This window comes from Coffea eugenioides, chromosome 11 (assembly GCF_003713205.1).
Source record: "Coffea eugenioides isolate CCC68of chromosome 11, Ceug_1.0, whole genome shotgun sequence".
Lineage (NCBI taxonomy): Eukaryota > Viridiplantae > Streptophyta > Magnoliopsida > Gentianales > Rubiaceae > Coffea > Coffea eugenioides.
Window position 1 is genome coordinate 409,003 of NC_040045.1, and position 13,055 is coordinate 422,057.

General features: G+C 42.3%; 1 pseudogene; it reads left to right on the plus strand.

Annotated features, from left to right (window-relative positions):
• The first annotated feature begins 8,506 nt into the window (after nucleotides 1–8,506).
• LOC113751307 overlaps nucleotides 8,507–13,055 on the plus strand; it is a 20,653-nt pseudogene continuing 16,104 nt past the window's right edge.

Here is a 13,055-nt window from a genome sequence, read left to right on the forward strand (position 1 = left end):
GTGAACAAGCAAACATGTACTAACGAGGGGAAATCCCTAAGGGTCTAGCGTTGGACTAGCCCATTCTACGAATTCCGACTAGCATTGGACTAGCGGAAACGTACATTCATCCATCACATTCATTTATAAATATAGAAAGCAAGTAGACATGCAAAATCACTTATAACACGTAGCACATAACACTTAGCATGCTCGACTAGATGCAATAGCTTAATAAAGCAAATTAAACTCATAGCAAACCAAATAATACCCCAAAAGCAAATGAAACTATTACATGGGCTAACTAAAACAAATGGGGGAAGGGAAAATGGACCAAATTACTTACTACGCCCTATCTATTACAAGCCAAGAGGTGTACACATACCCCATAAATGAAAATAAAAGAAAGATTTAAAGATGAAATAAAAGTAAATAAATGAAAGGCATTAATAAACATTTAAGAAAACCAAGTAGGCATGCAATTTTCATTTAGCAAGTTGGATCACATAGGGAGATACAAAAAAAAGATAAAAGAAAGTATACCGTCCCCTTTTGTGGTGCTAATAAGTTGGAAAAGGTTCTAAATTGGAGCTACAACCACTAAACAAAGGATTAATGTACCAATTTAATAGTAAATCAAACAACACAAATTCTTCAAAAACAAAAATTAAAGAACCACTAATAACTATGAAATTGAACCATTAGATCCCTTTAGATAATCAAACAAGTCCATATTCATCAAATGAAATTCCAAGTTAAAAGGAAAAGGAAACTCGAAGGACCCAATTGATTAATCTTTTCAAATGCTTAGGCCATGGTAGAATAAGAAGGGATTTGAGGGGTTAAAGAGCTATTATAAGAACTCTTTTCATGCAAAAACATGCAACCTACGAAGGAAACTTGTTTCTTTGGTATATAAAAATCCTCCAAACACACACTAAACCCCTCGGAATACAGATTTTCCATCAACAAGGGTGTCAAAAAAATGAAGAATCTTAACGCCTCCTTAGGACCTTTTGAGAAGAAAATAGATGTAATAACATCAATAAAAGTAGACTGCAATAGATCCCTATTAAAATCAGGTATGACCAATTCGCTACTGTGAGTCAAGTATCTTTCTCCACTACACTCAAAGGAAGCAGGTAATGCAGCAAAAGCAAGAGACAAAGCATCACTTTAATCCAGAAATAATCACAAAAGATAAAAGTAAACATGAAATTGGATCAATCCAAGGCATTTAAAGGAAGGTGAACAGCCCATGTAAAATTTAAAACAAGTAGTGACTTGATTGCAAAAACTAAAGAAATTTGAGAGGTCAATTTGATTGATTTTCCCAATTTTTTGGGTCATACTGGCATAGGGGGAAACTTGAGGGGGTTAAGAGGCAATTTTGAAACAATTTTTCCATGCAAATTCATGCAAGCTACGTGAGACTTAAACTACTGCAACTAAAAATGCAACATGTTCTCTTTTGCTTCCAAGACAAAACCAAACGCACAGCTTATTGTTCAAGCTCGGATTTCAAACCCAAACACACAACTTTAATCTAGACCCAAACTTCATACTCACCACCATCCAATCAGGTAGAAAATTTAGAAATATTTCATGCCAAACTCTGGAAAATCATGCAAACATGTAAAGGAAAAAAAAACAAAAGGCTGCTGCAATCTCTTTGCGATTTCTACACCATTTCAGTCGAGATTTCATCATGCAAACGAGTTCACCAAACCCAGATTTTAACTATCAATTATCAACTAAATCAAACCCAAGATTTAAATGTACAAACAAAGTGATGAAACCGACTTGTAAGCTGTTGCCGAATAGAGCATTAAACTAATGCAGCAAAAATGATGTGAGAAACGTTTCTGCAATTTTCTTATAAACTCAGATTCTTATCACAATCTTGATTAGATGTAATTAAACTCAACGTCACAACTTTAGACCAAGCCCACAACTAAACCCACCATCATAATCCAAACAAACAAAAAAACCAAGAAGATATCATGCAAATTTCTGGAATAAACATGCGTGCAACAGATTTTTGTTTCACTCAAATTTCTGGTTTACACACAGCCAATTAATCTCATGCAGGGCTTAATCATCCAGTATTTAGTTAGCTAAACACACAACCAAGCGAGGATCAAGCACTTTCCAGCAAATTTCATACTAAAATACCCAAAACAACTCCATCGGCTAAGCTGGAAGATTGGTTTAACAATCCAGCAACATCCAACAAAATTTTCCAGCCATACAACCGAATTCCCAGCCATAAAGATCACATGCAAGACCAAATAACAAACTATCTATCAGATTGGATCCAAAATCAAGTTCAAATAATATCCATAACCATCAAAATTTCCAGAAATTTTTCTGTTTAATCCAAGTTAATTAGCTTCATGCAGAGCTAGATCATCCAGACTTTGGTTAGTTAAACATACATATAGCTCAGATCATCAAAACTTGGTCAACCGAAGCTGCAAATTTCCAGCTTAAACTCTCGGCAACCATTTTCTTCACAAACAGATTTTTCTATAACTTAAGTTATCATCTAGCCACACAATCCTCACATGCATGCCCTTAAACAACTTCATCAACCTATAAACATCTAGTCTAGGTCCAGAAATTACCTCAGTTTGGAGCTCAACACCCTCGGCTAGCTGCAAAAAATATTTCCCTCCTCTCGGCTGTCCAGAAATTGCAGCCCGCAACTCTTCCTCTCCCTTGCTCAAGCTTGCGTCTCAGCTCAAGGCTGAGCTCAGTTTGTGTAAGCTGTGGAGTTGGTGGTTGTGGTCGAGCTCAGCTGATGGAAGATGAAGAAGAAAATGGCATCTCAGCAGTGGTGGAGGAGGTGAAGGCAGACGGTTCGCACCCTTCCTCTTACTCACACTCTCTCGGTTGGTCTTACGGTGAAGCTGGGAATGAAGCTAAGTCCTCCCTTTTTTTTTTCTCGGTCGTTAACTCCAAAGTAGCTAGTCACTCACGGCTCAAGGCAGAAAAGCAAAAATGGAATCTGGAGATATTGTGGTGAGTGGTAGTTGATATAATAGTGTGTGATAATGGAAGATGGAATGAATGAAGTGGTGCCGTGGTTATGGAGATTTTTTTTTTATTTTTTTTCACCTTAATTATTTAACAAAAATAATAGTAAAACTAAATAATAATAAAAACAACAATTTTAATTACAAACACATCGAAATAAACAAACTAAAAATAACAAAATTACCATTTTCGATCTTTTCTTTCATTTTTCATCATTTCTCATCATTTTTTTTTTCAAAATAAATTAACAAAAATAAACCAAAATGCCAAAAAATTAAATTTGAACGTATTTTGTGAACAATTTTCCTTTTTTTCTCATTTTTCATCATTTTTCCGTTTTTTCACAAATTTTACGTTAAACTTAAAACTAAAACTAAAACTAAAACGTGAACAAAATTAATATGACAAATAATTAGCAAATAAAAGACAAATAAAAAGATAACAACTAAAATGCAGACAATCTAAAACAAAATTATGAATTAGATGCAACATACAAATTATTTAAAAAATTTGGTGTCTACACTACCCCCTAATTTCCTAAATGAGATGCAAATCTAAGTGTTATATATACATAGGGGTAAGGGATATTTTATTAGGGAAAATATTATGTGAAAATGATAAAGATCCTAAAAAATGGAAAAATATGCATGAAGTGTAATGTAATCATACAAACATGATCTAACGAGGGAGGTCCCTAAGGGTCTAGCATTGGACTAGTCCATGTCTATGAATCCTCACTAGCATTGGACTAGTGGGAAATCGGAACAAAGAGCCACAACTAGCGTTGGACAAGTGTGGTGACAGGAAAGGAATCACATCTAGCATTGGACTAGTGTGATGACATGCATTTATTACAGTCTAAGAGAATCAGATAAAGCAAAATAAAGCAAATAAACACGTAAATCACATAAGATGTGAGAACCCGCAATTTCCCTAATAATTTTCCTAGGGTTTTTCCCCTTTAATTGCATGTTTTCTGCATTTTCTGGCTTAGGAAAATTTTCTTGGTGGATTTTATGAGTAATTATAGTTTTTAAATGATTTTTCTAGCATTGGGTAGTTTTTGAAAATTACGGATAGATTTTGGACGTGGGCCCCACTAGTGCGATAAGTTCGGAAAAATTCGGCCAATAAGGTTAAGTTTCGGATACTGTGTAAAATTTATCGGGTGTTAAGAGATAAGTAGAGAATGTGAAGTGATTGATGTGAGAGGGGGAAAGAAGGATAGAAGTGCATTTATGGAAGTGACACGTGTCACCTTGGGAGTGGATGTAACTTTTGACTTACTATTCTATGTTTTACCATTGGATTAAATATCTCAAATTTTACCAAGATTGGCTTCATTCTCAAGCTCTTATGGCCGGCCAACCTTAAGGAAGAAAGGAAGAAAAACTCTTCAACATCTTGATTTCCTCTTGCTCCAATCCAATAATCCAACCATTTGATTTTGTTTCTACTCCATAAAACTTCTCCATTAGGTGCTAGTAAGTTCTTTGGTGAAGTTTTTAAGGAAGCTAAGGTGTTCTACAACTCCCTCTCTCTTGTTTACTAGGTAAGTGGTGTTTACACTTCCTCCTACACTTAATGATGTTTAATTTGTGCCTAATGGTGGCTAAAGTGCTGAAATTTGTGATTTATTTCTTGCTTTTGGATGATATGGTGAAGTTTTTATTTTATTGATGAATTTTCTGGTTTAATGTGATCATGAGGTTGTGGTTATTTATGATGGTTGGTAATGAGGGGTAATGACTTTAGTGGATGTAAATGATAGGAAATTGCAACCAATTTTGGGTTTGGAAGGAATTTGAGGAAGTTAGGGTTTCATAACCCCCTTTCTGTCCGGTTTTGGATCATATGGTTAGAGGCCGAATTGGCCTTTGCTTAAAACATGAAAGTTGTAGGTATTGATGTGTTTGAGGTTCCTATAAAATTTCAGGGCATTTGGAGTAGTGTAGAATGAGATATGTCAATTTTACTGTTGCTGTTCTGGGTTGATCAGAATGTGCGAACTGCGCTTGTAATCGTCTGTTTTGACTGGAATTTCTTGGGATTTTGATGTTGGTGTCTTCTGATTAAATGTAGCTTGATGTCTTAGCTATCGTATGCCTTTGGAATCAATGCATTTGGACCTGTATAGACTGAGTTGGACTGATTACAACATAGTGTGAATTGTAAACCTGCAATTACGGTTCTGGTTTGGTATTCTGCATTTTTGACCTAGTTGTGCTAGGATTTGGCCTGAGTGGCCTTCTACATTGTTGTAGCCCTGTCTTTTAGCTTCGAGATGGTGGGTCTTACACCCTCGTCCGATAAGCGTAGAGCATTTTGTGCCATTACCGCAAAAGGAGGACGAAAACTATTTTTTGTTGAGGTCAAGTTTGCGCATTGCTGAAATTTCTGGTTTGCTATTATGCTTATATATGCATATGAAACCCTATTGGGGTTGTGATTGGCATGGCTTTATGACTCGTTATCGAGTCTCATGGTATTTGTTTACGTGTTTTAGGGCGTGACGTTAGTGCACGACGTACTTTTGACGACGGTGCATGAAACCTCACCTACGTGAGTGGTGAGTATACTACTCACTTGGATGTTTATAATGTGGCTTTGTTATATGTGATTGTGATGCCTTGAAGGCTTGTTTGGCTATTGGAAATGATTAGGGTGAGGGTGTACTTGACCGCCCTCATTCCTTTTATTCTTGTGAATGACTGTTTACCGTTTCACTGTATTACTGTACTTGCTATATGAGTTATTGGATTCCATTCATGGGATATTGTTTGGGTGTCGGTTGGACGAGTATCCAACGGCCCTACTGTACTACTGAGCTCGACCCCGTTGGTAGTCAATTGAATCGAGCCAGCGAGGGCTTGGTCGTGAAAATTGACTAGCCACGGGGACTGAAATGGGAATCTTGTGGTAATGAGACCCTTGGTTCCGGTGTACTCGAGTATCACCTAAAGCTACTGCTTGGAGTGCGGGCCCGGTTGGGGTATGTTGGGTGGAAGGAATGGAAGTGAAGTGAGGTCTACGGTTTGGTACTTTTAACATTGACGGAGGGTCAATGAAGTTGGATCAAGAATGTAAGCGTGGAAATGGGCTCTTGAGAGCCGTCCGTATCCTTTTACCGATTTGTTTTGCTTCTTATTTGCATTCTTGAAATGAACGGTTATGCTTATGTGATCTTGGATGCTTATGTGGTAGTAACTCACTGGGCGTTAGCTCACTCCGTTCCATTTGTTTTCCTTACAGGAAAATGATCATTTTTGGAAGATCATACTTGTTGGTTGCCAAATTGAGCCATGTATATGTCTATTTTGAATAGCTCTTTGCATGAAACCCTAATGTGTATTGGGTTCATCTTTTGATTGGCAAACCGAACATGTGTATCCATGATGAATAGCTTTTGACATGCCAACGTGGTTGTAAATGTGGAATTTCAATGTATTCATGTTTGGTTGATGTTTGGTTGGACTTCGGAACGATTCGGCTTTCAAACGGCAAAGGAAAAATTTTTGACCGAAGAGCACTGGACTGAATCCGGCCAGGAATCCGGCCAGAAACTGGCCGGATTGTCGGCCGGATTGCTTGGGGAAAATTTTGAATCCGGAAGTTAGCCACTGGACAGTATCCGGCCAAGAATCCGGCCGCTAATCCGGCCAGATTCCGGCCGGATTCCCCTGTTCCAGGCACTATTCATCGTTTTCATTTTTTTTTATTTTGCTATTTTGATACTTGTGGCTTGTCCGAGCGCGCTTTTACTTTCCCGAAACGTTTTAGATCGCGTGTAACTGCTCGTTAGTCCTGGCGAGAGCTGGGCAGGCAGTCCGCTAACCCCTTTGGTTCGCCTTAGGGGAAGGTGGGGCTGTCACAGGTGGTATCAGAGCCTAGGTTTGAATTAGCCTGGGTGTTATAGGAATGCCTGATTTGAGGATTTGTTGTTTATGGCCTTTAAGCTTACATTTATGGTTCATTGTTCTTGTGGTGTAGGATGGCCGGACAGGGTGACTCTAGTGCTAGTCCTTCGGGAGTGAGACCTCGCAGAGCACTCCCCGTGATCCCATATCAGATACGGCCGGGAGGGGCTGTTATTCGTTGGAGCCCGTCTAACCGTCTTCGACGGTGCGCGTGTAAAGAGAAGTATGCCTATCCGAACGATCTCGTGTTTGCTCTGGACAAGGAGCGTAAGGTGTTGGCTAGAGAGAATGCTCGACTTGAGGTTGAGGCGATCCAGGATAGGGCGACCAACGAGAAGCAAGCTGCACGTATTAAAGAGCTAGAATACGACGTGCTTGAGGTCGAGGATAGGGTTGACGACCTCTGCGCTCAACTGAGGGAGGCACGAGAGCGTGAGATTAAGCGAGCTCGTAAGGTCAGGGGTCGCGCTGAGTCGATCCTTAATCTTTGTGACGACGGCCTTGAGGAGTATAGCGATGAGGCTTCGTGTGCGGGGGCCGAGGCTGGGGAGGAGTCTACCCCGTCGCCTGGGTCCCAGAGCCCGGCAACGGACTAGGCCTTGACTTCTAGGCTTCTTTTGGATAGTTTGGTGGTTTTTGGATGTACATAGGGTTAGGGATAGCGCCTTAGCTAGTCGTTTTGGTTGTTGGACTAGCTACGTGTAAATTTCTTTTGATAAGGCCAATCCTCGGGGGATCGTTTATGTTTGTTGCTGACTTGCCTGTACTTGACTCGACTGATTGTATATATGTGTGTGGCTTGATCTTGCTTGGCTTGTATATATATGTTTGTGCCCATGTTTGGAATGTATAAATATGTGTTATTGTGCAAGTTTCGCGTGTTACTTACATGCATTGTTACTACTTTGGTTTAGTACTCTTGCCTAGACCAAGTAAAACTTATGGAAGGTACTCGGAGTGGTCGGGGACGTGGGCGCGGAACTAGACAACCCACACCGGTTAGGGGTACGGGGGAAACCTCGACTGGACCCGATCTTGAACCACAAGCCGACCCTAATGTGCAAATAGCTGCTGCTATGCAGCAAATGACAAACCTGCTAGCACAAGTAGTGCAGCAACAAGCCCAAAACCCAAACCCTAACCCTGGAAACCCCGGAAACCCTGGCCATCATGTCGAGAGCGAAGATAGAGCTCTCGAACGCTTCCAAAAGTTCGCTCCGCCGAAGTTTGTTGTGGGACCCGACCCGGACGTTGTCGAAAGATGGCTTGAAAAGATGGTTGATATATTTGCAGCCTTACACTACCCTGACGAACGGCAGGTGACGTTTGCCGTGTTCCAGCTTGAGGGGGCGGCCCGTTCCTGGTGGAACGTGATCCGACAGAAATGGGAACGGGAGCAGACGCCCAGGACTTGGGTGAACTTTATTCGAGAGTTTAATGCGAAGTTCTTTCCTCCTCTAGTCCAGGAGAGGAAGGAGGACGAGTTTATTAGGCTCCGCCAAGGGGCTCAAACTGTGGCGGAATATGAGAGTCAATTCACCCGCCTGTCCAAGTTTGCGCCTGAGTTAATCATGACGGAACAACGACGGATTCGGTGCTTTATTCAGGGTTTGAATGTTGAGATTCAGAAAGACCTCGAGGTGGCTCAAATCACTGCGTTTAGCGAGGTTGTAGAAAAGGCTCAACGAGTTGAAAGTGCACGGTTGCAGGTCCGGAACTTCCAGGCGAAAAAGCGTGGCTTTCCTGGGAGTAGTTCTGGACAGGGTGAGAAGAGCACTCCCGCTAAATTTGGACGAGGAACGGGAGGTGGTCGACAATCTGGTGCAGGTAGAGGGACTCCATTCAGAGGTAGCCAAGCTGGGCGAGGACCAAGGGGAAATGCTCAGAGTGGCTCGGCTTCAGCACCTCGCGGTCCCCTGCGGGCATTGCGGGAAGCCAAACCACACCGAAGATAACTGCTGGAGGAAACAGGGTAAATGTCTGTGATGTGGAAACGCGGACCACCAATTGGCTACTTGCCCGGTCCTGAAACAAGATGGAAATGGAAGCCAACCACCGCCGAGGACCAATACTGGACCAGCGAAGGGAGATGGGTCCAAACCGAAAGTGCCAGCTAGGGTGTACTCCTTAGAGCCCCATCAGGTCCCAGAGTCTTCAGAGGTCGTAGAAGGTACGATCCCTATTTTCCACCGCTTTGCCAAAGTTTTAATTGATCCTGGTGCCACTCATTCGTTTGTTAACCCTGATTTCATGTGTGGCATCGATATAAAACCTGCTAGTTTACCATATGACCTAGAAGTTAGTACACCCACGGGAAATCAACGTTTGGTGACTAGTATGGTTTATAGGGATTGTGATGTATGGGTAGGTGAAAAGAGATTCTTAGGAGACCTGATAAGCTTGTCCATTAAGGGGTACGACGTGATTCTGGGTATGGACTGGCTAGCCAAATATAACGCTCAACTGGATTGTAAAACGAAGGTGGTAGAATTTCGCCTTCCTGGCGAGGCAACCTTAAGGTTGGATATAAGGGGTAGGTTAGCCTCATCTGCTTTAATTTCGGGCATTCGAGCTAGGAAACTGATAAGTAGAGGGGCGCAAGGATTTTTGGCCTTTTTGATTAACACCCCTACGGATAAGTTAAAAGTGGAAGACGTAGCCGTAGTGAGGGAATTTCCGGATGTATTCCCTGATGAGTTAGTAGCTTTACCTCCAGAACGGGAGATAGAATTTCAAATAGATCTGTTACCTGGAACCTCACATATCTCAAAAACCCCTTACCGAATGGCGCCTGCGGAACTTAAGGAGCTTAAGTTGCAATTACAAGATCTTTTGGAGCGGGGATTCATTCATGAGAGTGGGTCTCCTTGGGGAGCTCCTGTCCTATTTGTGAAGAAAAAGGACGGAACCTTGAGGATGTGTATTGACTACCGGGGTCTGAACAATGTTACGATCAAGAATAAATATCCACTGCCCCACATCGACGAGTTGTTCGACCAGCTGCAAGGAGCAGTGGTCTTCTCAAAGTTGGACCTCCGACAAGGATATTATCAGTTGTTAATTAGAAAGGAGGATATACCGAAAACTGCTTTCAACTCGAGATATGGGCATTACGAGTTCGCCGTTATGCCCTTTGGACTGACCAATGCTCCCGCCGCCTTTATGGACCTAATGCATAGGGTTTTCAAACCCTATCTAGACCGATTTGTCGTTGTGTTCATTGATGACATTTTGGTCTACTCTAAGACACGCGAGGAGCATGAGGAGCATTTGAGAGTGGTGTTGCAGACGTTAAGGGAACATCAGTTGTACGCCAAGTTTAGTAAATGCGAGTTTTGGTTGGAGAAGGTAGCATTCCTAGGGCACGTAATCTCCCACGAAGGTATATCGGTGGACCCGGCAAAGGTAGAGGCCGTGACAAATTGGAAGAGACCAGAAACTCCCACGGAAATTCGTAGCTTTCTAGGGCTAGCTGGGTACTACCGCCGTTTCATTAAAGATTTCTCCAAACTAGCAGGACCTTTAACTGACCTGACGAAGAAGCATGGTCGGTTCGTTTGGAACGCCCGATGCGAAACAAGTTTTCAGGAATTAAAGAGAAGATTGACCACGGCTCCAGTACTGGTCTTGCCAAATGGAGTGGACGGGTTCGCGGTGTATGCAGATGCGTCGCGAGAAGGCCTAGGGTGTGTTTTGATGCAGAACCGTAATGTAATTTCTTTTGCCTCTAGGAAGTTGAAGCTTCACGAGCAGAATTACCCGACCCACGATCTGGAACTAGCCGCGGTTGTGTTTGCTCTGAAAAAGTGGAGGCATTACCTATATGGGGTGACCTTTGAAGTGTACTCGGATCATAAGAGTCTTAGGTACCTTTTCTCCCAGAAGGAACTGAACATGAGGCAACGACGGTGGATGGAATTTTTGGAAGATTACGACTGCACAATCAACTACCATCCGGGAAAGGTAAATGTGGTAGCCGATGCCTTGAGTCGTAAGGTGCAAGTAGCAGGGTTGATGATTAAAGAGTGGGATTTATTAGAATCCGTATGTGAGTGGAGACCCTGTCTTGGGAGCCATAAGGTGCTATTTAGCAATGTTAGGGTGACCTCCACTCTACTGGAACGCATTAAAGAGGGACAAAACGAAGATTTGATGGTAAAGAAGTGGAGAGAGAAAGTGGAGAAGGGAGAAACAACGGACTTCAATTTTAGTCCTGAGGGCATTTTGAAATATCGAAACCGAATAGTGGTACCCAAGGAGGAATCGTTGAAAACGGAAATTCTGGAGGAAGCTCATCGGTCCAAGTATACAATCCATCCGGGCAGCAGCAAGATGTACCAGGACCTGAAAGGAACCTATTGGTGGGACAATATGAAAAGGGAAATCGCTCAGTACGTGCAAAAATGTCTCATTTGCCAGCAGGTGAAAGCAGAGCATCAAAAACCATCGGGTCTGTTACAACCCTTGGAGATACCCGAGTGGAAGTGGGAAAACATCACAATGGACTTCGTTTCCGGTTTACCGAGGACGCAAAGAGGACACGATGCCGTTTGGGTGATCGTTGATCGCTTAACCAAGTCGGCCCATTTCTTGCCGGTGAACATGAAGTATTCCATGGACAAGTTGGCCCGACTGTACATGGACGAGATAGTAAGGCTACATGGTGTTCCTGTGAGCATCGTCTCCGATCGGGATCCACGGTTTGTATCTCGTTTTGGCAGAAGTTTCAAGAAACCCTGGGGACTAAACTCAATTTGAGCACGACCTATCACCCTCAGACGGATGGACAGTCAGAGCGGACAATTCAAACTCTCGAGGACATGCTACGAACTTGCATTCTGGATTTTGGAGGCAACTGGGGTCAACACATGACTTTAGTAGAGTTTGCGTACAACAACAACAGCTTCCATTCGTCGATTCAGATGGCTCCATACGAAGCTCTCTACGGACGCAAATGCCGCTCGCCGATTTACTGGGACGAAGTTGGCGAAAAGAAAGCACTAGACCCGGCAACTATCCCATGGATGGAAGAGGCTCAAGTGAAGGTCAAGTTGATACGGCAACGACTCCAAACAGCTCAAAGTCGACAAAAGAGCTACGCGGATAACCGAAGAAAAGACTTGGAGTTTGAAGTTGGAGACCACGTGTTTCTCAAGATCACACCCTTACGAAGTATTACAGCGGGCAAAGGAAAGAAGCTTCAACCACGGTACGTCGGCCCCTACAAGATCCTGCAGAGAGTAGGAGCGGTCGCGTATCGATTGGAACTGCCATCCAATCTCTCTCGAATCCACGATGTGTTTCACGTCTCGATGTTAAAGAAGTATCATCCCGACCCATCCCATGTCTTACAACCGGAGGAGATTGAAGTAGATGAATCGCTTGCTTATGAAGAGAAACCTGTCCAAGTGCTTGACCGGAAAGTCAAAGAGCTCAGAACCAAGCAGATTCCGTTAGTAAAAGTGCTATGGAGAAACCATGGAATAGAGGAAGCTACTTGGGAAGTGGAGGAAGAGATACGAAAGAAGTATCCAAACCTTTTTGGGAGTTAAGGTGAGAAATTTCGAGGACGAAATTCTTTTAAGGGGGAGAGAGTGTGAGAACCCGTATTTCCCCTAATAATTTTCCTAGGGTTTTTCCCCTTTAATTGCATGTTTTCTGCATTTTCTGGCTTAGGAAAATTTTCTTGGTGGATTTTATGAGTAATTATAGTTTTTAGATGATTTTTCTAGCATTGGGTAGTTTTTGAAAAATTACGGATATATTATGGATGTGGGCCCCACTAGTGCGAAAAGTTCGGAAAAATTCGGCCAATAAGGTTAAGTTTCGGATACTGTGTAAAATTTATCGGGTGTTAAGAGATAAGTAGAGAATGTGAAGTGATTGATGTGAGAGGGGGAAAGAAGGATAGAAGTGCATTTATGGAAGTGACACGTGTCACCTTGGGAGTGGATGTAACTTTTGACTTACTATTCTATGTTTTACCATTGGATTAAATATCTCAAATTTTACCAAGATTGGCTTCATTCTCAAGCTCTTATGGCCGGCCAACCTTAAGGAAGAAAGGAAGAAAAACTCTTCAACATCTTGATTTCCTCTTGCTCCAATCCAATAATCCAA